At 40.3% G+C, this 13,442-nt stretch overlaps 3 non-coding genes across 3 annotated transcripts; 2 read left to right on the forward strand and 1 right to left on the reverse strand.

The window, feature by feature from the left end:
• The first annotated feature begins 4,643 nt into the window (after window positions 1–4,643).
• On the forward strand, window positions 4,644–4,726 carry trnal-uaa (transfer RNA leucine (anticodon UAA)). Its single transcript has one exon. It is a non-coding gene; the product is annotated as a tRNA-Leu (tRNA).
• Window positions 4,727–6,857: 2,131 nt separating this feature from the next.
• trnal-uaa (transfer RNA leucine (anticodon UAA)) lies at window positions 6,858–6,940 on the reverse strand. The gene has a single exon. It is a non-coding gene; the product is annotated as a tRNA-Leu (tRNA).
• Window positions 6,941–7,816: 876 nt separating this feature from the next.
• Window positions 7,817–7,899, forward strand: trnal-uaa (transfer RNA leucine (anticodon UAA)). The gene has a single exon. It is a non-coding gene; the product is annotated as a tRNA-Leu (tRNA).
• The last annotated feature ends 5,543 nt before the right edge of the window (window positions 7,900–13,442 follow it).

A 13,442-nucleotide genomic window follows, 5' to 3' on the forward strand; every position in this document is an offset into this window, starting at 1 on the left:
TAGAAACTACTAATTACAGTTGAAATGCAACTCCTAAAATAGAGCTCATCGTCCTCCAGCAGCTGCTTCAGCAACATGAGGTCATGAGCAAATTCAAGAATTATCAAGAGGCATTTTGTATTTAAAAAAAAAAAAAAAAAAAAAAGGTTGTTTCAGATCAATTGTTCAGATATAAAAATAAAACCACAGATGAAGCTCCTCTTGCTTAATAGGATTCATATGAATTATGTGTTTTATCAATCTGCCAACTAAAACACTTTTTTTTTTCCCTCCAAAAAACTCTCCAAAATATGAGCTCTGTGTGTAAGGAGTGTGTGTGGTGGTTTTTTGGTGTTTTTTTTTTTTAGTCTTTTATCTATCCGTCTTCATTTGGTAAGATGCTATTCTCCAGTTTATGAATGAATTGGAATTGAACCTTCATTTGTCCTTCCTTTTATTAAGTAACTGATTCCTCTTCCGTTCTTCTTCAGACACCTATAACAGGAGCTCAGTTTTACTTTTCACAGTCTTGTGGATTTACACTTTAAGCTTTCTGGAGTTTCTGATCATGACCTCATCACAATGTTGAACTTCTGTCCTACACAACAGATGGCTGAGGGGGTCATGGCAATGATGTCATGAAGTGTCCCACATATCCTGGACTACTGAGACCTGAGCTAGTAGCTGATTTAATTACACACTGGATGGAAACATGGGTCATTCAATCATTTTTCATCTGTTAATTTGCTGGTTCATTCGTTAATCCATCCATTCATTCCATCATACACCCAATCATCTGCCAATTCATCCATTTATTCATCAAACCATACACCAATTCATTCATCCATTCATCCATTCATTTACGTGTTTGTTTGTTCATTTGTTCACTCCTTCATCCAGTCATCCACCCAATCGTTCATTCTTTTATTCAACTAACCATCCAACAATTCACGCATTCATCCATTCATTTGCCTGTTTGTTTGTTAATTCGTTCATTCATCCATCCATCCATCCATCCAACAATTCATCCATTTATTTGTTTGTTCATTTGCTAATCCGTTCATTCATCCATTCAGTCATCCGCCCCTTCACCTATCAAACAGATTATTCGTTCATTCATTCGTTCATTCATACATCCTTCCATTCATTCACCGATTCATCCATCCATCCATCCATCTATTCAGAAATTCATACATTCATTCACTCATACATCCTTCCATTCCCTCATAGGTCCATCCATCCATCCATCCATCAATTGTCAAATCCTTCCATTTATTTATTCAAGCATTCATTCTGTCTTTCATTTATCTTTCCATTCATTCATTCATTCATTGATCTATCCATTCATTCATCAACCCATCCATTCATGCATTGGTTTGTTTCTGTTCATTCATTCATTCATTCATTGAGCTAGCCATTCATTCAGTCATTCATCCATCAACTCATCCATCCATTCATGCATTGGTTTGTTTCTGTTCATTCATTCATTCATTCCTTCATTCATTGGATCATCTTTCTATTCGTTCACTCACTCACTCACTCACTCATACCAGACCATGTTATTTTTCACACTCCCTCAGCTCACTGCAGTCCCTGTTTTATACTGATACAAGCCAGCTTTAATGAAAACAAAAAACACACAATTCCAATAATTCTATGCAACAAACAACAGCTTCATTTTCCTCAACCTCCCCTGCCACACACACACACACACACACACACACACACACACACACACCATGTATTCTTTTTATCTAGTGATGAGAAATTACTGATACATGTCACCTTTCTACACGAGCTGCCTTGTTTGAAAAAAAAAAATCTTTAAAAAAAAAAAAAAAAAAAAAAAGTTAGTGTGTTTGTATAAAGCTATAAATCAGCAGAGGAATGAGGAGGATTTCGAGCGGCGAGAACCTTTTCTTCTGATTTTTAGGTGCTATATTATGAGCCTTGTGTGGTGACTCACTGTTGCATCAATGTGCCATTGCGGTCTAGACAGGAACTATAGTTCAGCCACAGAAGATGAAGAAGGTGATGATGATGATCATGATCATGATGATGATGATAGAATATATGCTATACTTTGCTGTTAGTTGATGTATTTGTAACCCTGGTTGACTGGCTGGCTTTCAGATGTGCACTAAGGATTAGCTCTACATTTCTACATACATCTCTACATTTAAATCTTTTTTTTTTTTTTTTTTTTTTTTTAAAGCAACATTTCTAAACCTATAAAAAAAATACATTTTTGCATGCATGCACAAAGACAAGAAGTAGGTTGCACGTGCATTGGGAGCCTTCTCCCCCCCACCAACTCCATTTCCTCCCTACGTTCTTGTGCATTATTCTGTTCAGACCTTATCTGAACAGAACAGTCTTAATTCCTCTATATGCTGGGATGGGAGTAACAGAAGCACTGCAGCTCGCGCATTAAATAAATGAAAACAAAAATGCATGGTGAATTAAACTGCACTGTGAACCGTTCTTCAGATACTCCACAGCGTGCCATGCAATGCACCGCTCGCGCCCTTGCGCTTTATCTCTCTCTTAGTCATATTAACGCCACCGAACACGCTCGAGCTCGAACTCAAATTCGTACCCAGGTATTTTTGCATGCTCGAATGGATTAAAGGTTGTTGTTGTTGTTTGTTTTTTTTTTTTAAATGAAGGTTGTACTCACCATCTCGGGCACTGCTGGGACGCCTGCGATCCCTCTTTTCGCTTTGGGGTCTGATTGTGGTACCCGGGAGAACGCGCGAGTCATGCGTGCGGTTTGCGCACACACGCGCACACACGCGCACAGTCACTGCGGGGCAGAGCTAGGCAAAGAGCATGCTCTAGCTTACTGTTTGCCTTCTAGTCTTTCCTGGATTTGATATAAACGGTGTCCTAAAGCACCAGAACTAGACTAGTCGACTAAAAGATCCTCCCTGTAAGATATTATCCAACACCGCAGTATTCATCAGACGATTGGGGGGGACAAATACCCGGATGCTACACTATCAAATCCAAATCCAAAGTCTCCAAACATTGGACGTTGAATTGAATCCAACATTTATATCTATGGAATATATTAATATAGGAGTTACCTTAAACATGTCATGAATAAATGAATTAAAAACATGTCCAGATTCCTGAGATGATAAATTGTCATATGTTTAGTTAATAAATTGTCTTATTGTTGAATTGTTGACTTTTTTTTTTTCCAAAATAACACATATTAAGAAGAGCATGGATAGTCCTCGGGCATGAACACCACGTGTTTATAAACAAAAGTTGTTAACACTCAGGTTCAATTCAGTTCAGTTTTATTTGTGTAGTGAAGTTCACAATGGATTTTGTCACAAAGTAGCTTTACAGAAATATATAATTTCAAATCTAAAATTTAAATTGAGCCATTTGGAGCCATAAGGAGCAAGCCAGAGGTGACGGTGGCGCCCTGGCGGAAAAAAAAAACTCCCTGAGATGATTTGAGGAAGAAACCTTTAGAGGAACCAGACTCAGAAGGGAACCCGTGCTCATCTGGGTAACAACGGATAGTGCGGTTATGAATAAGTAAATCCTGTGTGCTATACGATAAAACAAAGAGTGCAAACAGGAAATTCACCACTGTCTCAACAGGAAGTCTATTCCGCTGACGTTGTGGACTGTCCACCGATGGAGACCTGAGCACAAAGTCTGTGCAATTGTAGTCCAAAACCGTCACCGCAACTGCAGTCTGGCCTTCCAGCGACGAGAACTACAGAAGCAGGGCACCAGGACGGTCCAGGCCGGCCAGGAAAGCAGAACGGGTCAGGCCCACTGCTATCCCAGGAGCAACACATAGAGCTGGTTATTGTGACGATTAGATGTCGGTATCAGGTCATGCAGGTCTAACCCAAAATATCTGATCAAAATGATAGAAATTACCATTTCCTCCAGAAAAATAGAGCAATATTCTTAATATATACACAATTGTCACAATGCTTGATACATCTGATTTTGGAGGTTTAAAAAAAAAACCCAAAGTTGGTCTTCTGATATTATTTATTTGCGTGTTTGTTTGTCATAATGATGGAAAGCTCACCAACACATCATCATTATCATAGTTATTATATTCATTATTGAGTTCTTGTATCTAAAACTCAAAAGCAAGGCCTGTAAATCAAGACAATGTAAATCGAATCTATCACATTTGACTGAAAAGGTGATATCAGAGTGGAAGATTCAGAAATTAAAAAGTGTTATGGTACCAATAAATAGGTCAAACGTAATTTATAGAGTACTGTGCAAAACTTTTAGGAACATGCAAAGAAATGCTGTAGAGAAAAGATGCCTTCAAACATGATGAAATTAAGTGTTTCTTCTTTCAAAAAATAATAATAGCGGTGAACAGTAATAAATGAAACAAGGGCAATATTTGGTGTGACGACCTTTTGCTTTAAAAAAAAAAAATGCTTGTGTGTACTTCCATCCATCCATCCATCCATCCATCTTCTATACTGCTTCATCCTTTTCAGGGTCACGGGGAACCTGGAGCCTATCCCAGGGAGCATCGGGCACAAGGCGGGGTACACCCTGGACAGGGTGCCAGTCCATCGCAGGGCACAATCACATACACATTCACGCTTGTGTGTACAAAATGTGTACAGAATGTAAACGCGCATGTTCCAACACTTAGAAGCACCAGGATGGCCGAGTGGTTAAGGCGTTGGACTTAAGCTCTAATGGACAAATGTCCTCGTGGGTTCAAACCCCACTCCTGGTAAGACTGTAGCTTACACTCTCAGGATGGCTCAGAAGAGGGAATCTTCCTTTAGACAGATTCATAATCAATTTATCTGGAATTATGGTAGATAATTGGTGAGTCCGGATGAGATCCTCTTGTGAGTGAGAAACGGCAGTAGAATATTCCAGAAGCAGGGCACCAGGATGGTCCAGGCTGGCCCAGAGAGCAGAACTGGTCTGAAAAACTAAAAAGAGCCTTAAATTGACACAGTGTGCGTGAAATGGTTAAGGGACATGTAAATGGTTTATTCACTATTCACCAACACCTGGACTGCTACATAACTGGAAATCTGTTATGTACAAAAATGATTAATAATTGCATTATTAGTTGTGATAACATACACAACCCAACTAAGTGCTGAGCATGAATTAATAATAAATTCATATCTTATTAGACTTAATTGTCCATATTAGACATTTAGGCTCTAGGTAGTGTCATGCAGCTTTGGCAGTTTGGTATTAAGAGCTGTCGGTGTTTAGCTATATATATGGGAACGCTATTTAAATATATTAGACTGTGTGTGAATTGAGGTGAATTCATGCTCAATCGTTCACAGAACACTAAAAACTGTCTTAATTGTGCATTATCACTGCTAATATTGCAATTTTCACCCACAAGATCTATGTTGCAAGACATGTCTTTACAAATTAAGACTACTTCATAGAGAATAAATCTTGTACAAGCGTATAATTAGATCTTTATTAAACGAATAAGATCTGTGTTACTTTAGGAAGTACATACAAAATGCAGTGGGTGAGGATGTTCATTATCAGAAGTTCGGAGTTTAGAGGTTGTCGAAGCAAAGGATTTAAACGCTGTGCTAAGTAGCCTCTGGGGTTTTGCAGATGTTCAAATGTCCTTCAATAGTCTTCGTTAATGAATGGTTCCCAATAAATGTTGTCCTAAATTACACACTTGTACTTTGGGTAGACTACCAAAATAGCACTCCAGTGAGATTAGTGTATCTGTGACCTCAGTATATATCAGTAGATGCAAAAAATGCACAACGTGGTGCCCTGTGATGGAGCAGAGTCCCATCTAGGATGTAGTGCTGAATTGCACTGTGTTCCTGGGACAGACTCTGGATATGCTATGACCATGTCCAGGATAAAGTGGTTACTGGAGATGAATGAACGAATGAAAAATGCATGAACGGGCCACTAACCTCAGGGGTATGGGTGCTGGCTTGTCTGCATGAAGAACCAGGCTGACTGAGTGGTTAAGGTAGTGGATTCAGATGCCAATGGATGAATATTCTTATGTGTTCAAAGCCCAGTCTGGGTAGGATCTAGGTTTTAGTTTGTCATGGTTCAAAGGGGTGTCATTGTCTTGCCTTACAACAGGGGACTTCAATCTTATCCTCAAAGGGCTAGTGTGGCTGGAGGCTTTCATTACAGCCAAATTGGAGGCAAGGGTAGATGTTGATTGGAGTTGATAGTTGATTGGAGATTAACTGATTAAACCAGTGAAATCAGGTGTGGATCCTGCTTTGTTGGAATCAAAGCCTGCAGCCACACTCGCCCTTTGTGGATAAGATCGAAGAAACCTGCCTTACAATTCCAAGGCCCCATCAAGGAAGATCAGGGAATTGTTAGTCATCAGGACCATCTGCCATGCACAAGATGTAGTTCTCCCTACCCTTAAGACACCTGGTATGATGTGAGAGTGATTAGGGCATTGAACTTAAGACCCATTGGACAATTATTCTATCTCACTCTTGTTTGGTCCTTGAGCAAGCCTCTTTCACACTGTGCAAAGGTCCTGGTATTGTCATTGTATCATCCAACCATTGTTTAACACTTGAGCAAGAACTCCTCGCCATCAAATGCTCTTGGTTAAGGTAGACCCCCAAGTGAGTTGTCCTGTATTTCATTTAGTGTAGGAAATAGTTTTCATTTCAGTGATAGCACATACTGTTTTCCTGGCACAGAGTGTCACGTGCACTATATGTATGCAAACAATCTTCTTTATTGTCCATTGTTTTACTTCATGTTTTTTTTCCTTGCTGTATCTTACACACAAACAGAAACACATGGCAACATTTACCAGGGTCTTGGAGTTGCAGGACAATGGCACACCTTTTAACCATGACAACCTAAAAGTCAGACCCTACCAGGAGTGGGGTTTGAACCCACGAGGAAACTTATCCATTGGATCTTAAGGCCAACGCCTTAACCACTCGGCCATCCTGGTACCGAAGAACTTACTACCCTTTGTACATTTTTCATTCATTCATCTTCAGTAATTGCTTTGTCCTGGGTTGTGGTGGATCCAGACCCTATCCCAGGAATATTGGGTGCAAAGTTTGAATACACCCTAAAGCAGGGGTGGGCAATCTTAACCGGAAAGGGCCGGTGTGGGTGCAGGTTTTCATTCAACCAAGCAGAAGCCACACCTGAATCTATTGAAAGCCAAGATCAACTGATTAAACAGGTGGAATCAGGTGTGCCTCCTGCTTGGTTGGAATGAAAACCTGCACCCACACCGGGCCTCTCTGGATAAGATTGCCTACCCCTGCCCTAAAGGGATGCGACTCCAGTCCATTGCAGGGCACCATGTATACACATTCACTCCTAGGGGCAATTTAGTACAGCTGTCCCCCCCCCCCCCCCTCATGTTTTGGTGAGGTGGGAGGAAACCTGAGATCAGAGACCAGTGCACCTGGAGGAAACTAGGAGAACATGCAAAACTCCACCCCACCCTATGTTCAGGATCAAACCCTAGAGCCATGAGGCAGTGGTGCTTCACACTGTCCAATATATCACACATTTATATTTGACACAAATGTCAAATATAATAAGCAAACATTTGTATAAGTGAAATTCCATTTCTGACATGGAATATTGGGATTTAGCTAGTCTGAGACAGTGTGTGTAATGTTGAATCTGCTTGGCCTGTCTCTGATTCTCTGCCTATAGATGTTCCAGGAGCAGCTAATAGCCACATAATAGAAGCTATTTTTTTTTTATAAACCGTGTCCTAAAATTGACTAGAAGTGCTGCAAAATGCTTTAAGTAAGTCTTATTAAGTAAGCCAGTAAAAGACCATTTCGAAACACACGACACAAGAACCAGGATGGCCGAGTGGTTAAGGTGTTGGACTTAAGATCCAATGGACAAATGTCCTCGTGGGTTCAAGCCCCACTCCTGGTAAGACTGAAGCGTTCACTCAGCAAAGGGATTCCATCTTTAGATCTATTCAGCCTCAAGTGCTCTGGAATTATGTTAGATGATAGCCCTGGTAGGCCCCACTCCTCTTGTGAGTGAGAAATGGCAGTGGAATACTTCAATAATGAATTGGTTAACTTTAAAAATGGAGGGCAAGAACATAGTAGCAGGCCAATAATGGTTGTGTTAAGATGGGTAGCGTTCTTCTGTCCTACCATTTGTAGGCACTTGAGAAAAGTCCTTTCACACTTAACTGCATGGACCCCGGGTTGACGCTGAAAAGGCTGATCCTTCACTTACTTGTGTGTGAGATATGGCAAGAGCATGCAACATAATTGAGCAATACTTAAAAAAAATGTTAAAATCCAATCCCTTAAAAAATGAACATAGTGGTGTATAGTGCTGGTTCTACTGGAGCAGCCAATGAGAGAATGCCACTCCATTAAAGCACCGTATTTTGTTAACCCTGCTCTCATATTCAGTTGATCGCTTTAGCTATTTTATTTACAAGAAATATAAAGTTGCCATATACAGAGGCTTTGAGCACATGAATGATGTCAAAATGGGATTTCTGTCCATGCAAGTTAATGCGATGAACTGTATGTATTATTGCAACACTCTAGAGATTGTTGTACATGATTTTGCACTCATTTTTAATTTCTTGAAAAATGAGATCTGCATAAATGGGTAAAAATGTCCATGTTTGAATGATGCTGACCCAAAATTTGTCATGAGCCTGTTCTGTTCCGCTACATTTAATGATATGGACATGTAAATTATGAAAATGAATGACTGAAATGAAATATTTTTCAAGATAAAAACTTTTATGTCAAATCAGATACAACTGACAACATCCTACTGTTTATGATGCTTGCTGTACTGTCACTTAACCCTTGCGTTTGGTAATTATTGATAAAAGGAAGCGTTGAAGTTCACATTTTATGGACGTTTTAGTGGCAGATGAGCCTCTTCAGAACCTCTGTGAAAAAGATTTGGTGGCAGGATAGACTCGATACAGAACCTAAAATCTACGCATCGATTTTGGGGTTTGAAATGCACTCGGCTACTTCAGCACCACGGACAGAGACCCGGCATTTGTTGCTTCGAACATGGATTTTGAAATGTTCCGTCTGTCACATCTCTTTCTCCTGAAAGGTCATGAAAGTGTTACATACTCCTATTCGTGAACAGTACAGGTTATGGTAATGTTAACATTTAGCTTGTTGGATATGACATTGATATGATGTTGGTCCTGAATCTATCGTTGGGAATCTACCACATTGGCGTTGTCCCTATCCTAAACATTTTTGTGTTTTCCCTTCTCTAATACACCCATTTCACCCCAGGAAGGGCTGTTTAGATTAATCTGGTATGTTGGCAGCAATGAAAGCACTAAAACTTTCTTAGACGAAAAAGACACAGTGCTTATCTGTTTTGTTTTGTTTTTTAATCCCACAACATGGTACAATTCTTGAATCTGACTGGTCAGAAGGTGCTGATTAAGTTTCTATAACAAATGGTCTGTACTTATATAGCACTACACACTGTATCTCATTCACCAATGGTAGCAGAGCTGCCATGCAAGACGCTAACTTGCCATCGGGAGCAACTTGGGATTCAGTGTCTTACCCAAGGACACTTGGGACTCCACTTCATGTGGAGTCACATGGGCTGGGAATCAAACCACCAACCCTACGATGAGTGGACAACCCGCTCTACCACCTGAGCCATAGCCGAACATTTATTCCTCTATAACAGCAGCTCTCATAGTCCAATGCCCATGGCAACCTCTTTAAATACTCTAGGACTAATAATAAATAGATTACAAAGTATTAAGTGTAAAGTTACTGAGCAAAAAAAATAGCATGTAATCGGTGATATGGGGAAATTTTCTATAAGGTGACGTTTATTTAACATTTACGGAAGGGATCTCTAGTACTTTGTGGATATTCCATAACATTAAACGTAACTAGAAAATGGATAAAAAATATGACGCCTTTGTTTACTAAATATAAATATTGTAATCATTAGGCAACTGTATTATGAGAGGAATAAATCCCGTTCGGACGGGCTTTTGAAAATAATCAACTTCAGGGAAGTAACCACAACCTGCTGATTATTTTCCGACAACAGCACGCCCCCAAGTGTGTTACTGCATATTTCCCTATTTATGTATGCTGTTCAATTAAACTTACACGCTCGGTGCTCTTTGATTTCAAGTATATTTACAAAGACTATGGAGGCCATGGTTTCGGGAATTCTACTTCTATTTCGTTATCATCTCTTCTAATCTCTTTTATGCCTTTTAGGGATGATTGGATTCTGTCTTAGTCCAACAGATTAGAATGATCAGGTAAGGGAAGTGTGTGTGTGTGAGAGAGAGAGAGAGAGAGAGAGAATGAAGGGAGAATGAAAAACAGCCTCTTTCCAGTATATAATCCATAATATATAAAAAGAATAGCTCTACTACGGCAGGTTGGACTGTGGGCCATTAAACATAGTGAAATATGTGGTGCATTTATACATCTGTGCGGCTTTCCACCTCCCCATTGAGATGAACTGCGCTTCAACTTCCACTGTGCGCACCAAGCTGAGAAGGCACAGTGAGCTCCTCCAAGGCTGCTGAACACACACGGGGGTGTCAAGTGCCCTATAATACCTGCAGGGCATACAGCACAACAAGCAGCAGATTCCTGGTTGATACTGCTCTAGAAAAACATCAGATCTGTATTCCACAGAGGCAGTACACACTCTAGGTTTTTCCTAGAAGTTCACATTCTTAACCAGGAACGTGAAATCAAGATCACCAAAGCAAACAAACTTGAGGATTATTATATATGGCTTGCACTTAAAAAAATAAAAAAAATAAAAAAATAAATAAATCAATAGCTGCTGAACTGTTTCCATGGCAAAAAAAAAAAAAGATTATTTCAAGCCTTTGGCACAGCCAGCAGGAGCCTTGCACAGCTCTCAAAGAGCTGGTCGAGGCTCTCGGCCGGAAGAGAGAGGCCACTCCTCACTAATAACCGCCCATAGATAACTAAACACAACATCCTCCGCGACAAACAAAGGGCCTTGGCATATCAAAGTGCATTAAAAGCAGAGCACATCTGTAGCTTTGCTCTCCCAAAAATACACCCGTTCCTGTTTAGAACAGAGTGAAGCCCTGGATGCCCAGCGAATATGCTTTAATGTTTTCCCACCATTGTTTTCCAGCTCTATCGGTTTTGCAAATGATTAGACGTTTTCAATGGAGCGCTTCAATTATGGCCCGAGTGGGCCGGATCGCCATGGTGATGAGCCTGTGATGCAGACAGAGAAGGATGCTTAAAGCGCTGGGCAGCAAAACTCTGTATTGACAGAGCCCTTGGGGGGGTGGATGGCCTCTCGACATACCATCAACCTCCACTCTCATTAAAGACGAGAAGAAGGGGGTGCAGTCGACGGAGCATCGACTGCTGTGCCCGCTCCACCCCCACATGTGAGAGAATGTCAGTGTCATAAAACGAGATATAAATGACTCATATGAATCACTCGGCTTTCTCTATAGGAGGACGTTTGAACGTAGGCCGTATGGTGGATAGCTGCTATTTACAGGTTGCAGTGTGGATTAGGAACAACACAAGCAGATGTAGAAACCATCATAGAATATATTGATTTGATTAATAATAGTAATAAGAAACGGGGGAACATTTCCACATTTCCTCCCCAATTGGGTCATCCGACTATTCTCACTCAATCAGCCAACTCTCCTCTATCGTACAACCGTGGAAGGTGCAGGCTAACACATGCTTCCTGCGAGACCCGTCACACCGGTTTTCGAACTGCGTCTCATGCAACACTGATTGCCACGATTGGCTAAGCATCGCTGTGATTGTCCGGGGAGAAAGAGTATGTTATTCCTCCCAGCCAGAAAGCACAGCCAATTTTGCGCCCTTAATTGGCTCTTGGCCAAGACAGATGTGGCATCTCTGGGATTAGATGAACACCATTCCTATTTTGAAAATGCCGTAAAAACAAACAAATAAATAAATAAAGACCAAAAAAAAGGTCAAAAGAACTAATAATAATTAATAATATTTAAAAAGTGTATCCCTTAAAGAAACATCAAATGAATCTAAAAGTAAGCTGAATAAAAAGCTAGTTAAATGCTAAAATGTTTTTCTTCCCCAGTGATAGATGGAGCCTGATAATAAATGTTTATTGTTATTAGTATATTCTACTACAGGCTAGCATTATAGGACACAATTTCGACCGTCGCTTATTAGGCGTTCATCTTCAGGACGTATGAGGATGCTAAACAATGAAAAGAATTTTAAATACATTTCAGTACAACGTTTGAGTAAATTCTAAAAGGACACAGTGAAGGAATACTAAAACCTGTCGTGTTACTAGAATAAAAAAAAAAAAGGGTCATGAGGGTGTACATCAAGAGCAGGTATTTACAGGAGACCTTACGGGACTGCGATGTACTTTTAAATCTCATTTCCGTTGAATCATTTAAGCTTGGGACCAAAAACACCTAGACGATAGTTTTTTAAGGTGAACGAATAGAAAATATATTCAGTCACGGCTGGCTCGAAACAACGCTAGCGCAAAGATCACCCTAAAAGCCACAAACACCATGTCAGATAGTGTTTAAACCCGACACTTCCACACTGCAATCCTTCACCATCTGCACTCGCTGTAATTGGTCTGTTTCATGTTCTTCCATTTGTTTTTGACAAGCGCATTCAGAAGCTGTCTGGCACCGAGGCGAGCTTTTTAAAGGAGGATGACTTTATAGAAAAGCTCTTTTTTGTTGTTGTTGTTATAATTACAGACTGTCTGAGTGGGGAGAGGAGCCACAGGACTGACACGTGTCACTCTGCGTTCTTTCTTTCGTTCTGGAGAAGGAATATTGGTTCCGCACGTCAGGAGAAGGTCTGCATTAAAGAAAGAAAAGATAAGAGAGAGAGAGAGAGAGAGAGAGGAAGACAGGCAGATGTCTTGAGAGAAGGGATTAAATGAAGTGAGAGTTTGGTATTTGATACTACAGCTCTCCGAGGTAGTGCTAGATTAAGATGGTAACCTGATCAAATCAAACTGTCGTCCATCATCCATGGGCTCATATATATATTAATAGCAGCTTATATCTGATTGGTGATCAGGTTTCTATGACAGCAGCTCTGACAGTAGTTTAGCTACAAATCACAGGTTTATATTAACGCACTCGTTCGATTACATTATGGTTTCTGTAGTAACATGGTACGGTAACGTTTTCTATCATTCACAGGGCATCTAAAGGTGCGTCTCATTCAGCTTCCCGGGGTGGTGAAGCAGTATATGGTGTACACAAGTTCTCACTACACATTAGGACACTGATAACTCGATTACAGGTGACTTGACTACGTGATCGCATTGTAAAACGTCACCGCTGGGATTTATCAACAACAGGCAGGATATGTCATATGTCATTATTAGCTTAATCACATGTTTTATTGTCATGGTATTTCAAGCATGATCGTAGGCTAGCTAGTGGATTATTT

Source organism: Ictalurus furcatus, chromosome 20, assembly GCF_023375685.1.
Source record: "Ictalurus furcatus strain D&B chromosome 20, Billie_1.0, whole genome shotgun sequence".
Taxonomy (NCBI): domain Eukaryota; kingdom Metazoa; phylum Chordata; class Actinopteri; order Siluriformes; family Ictaluridae; genus Ictalurus; species Ictalurus furcatus.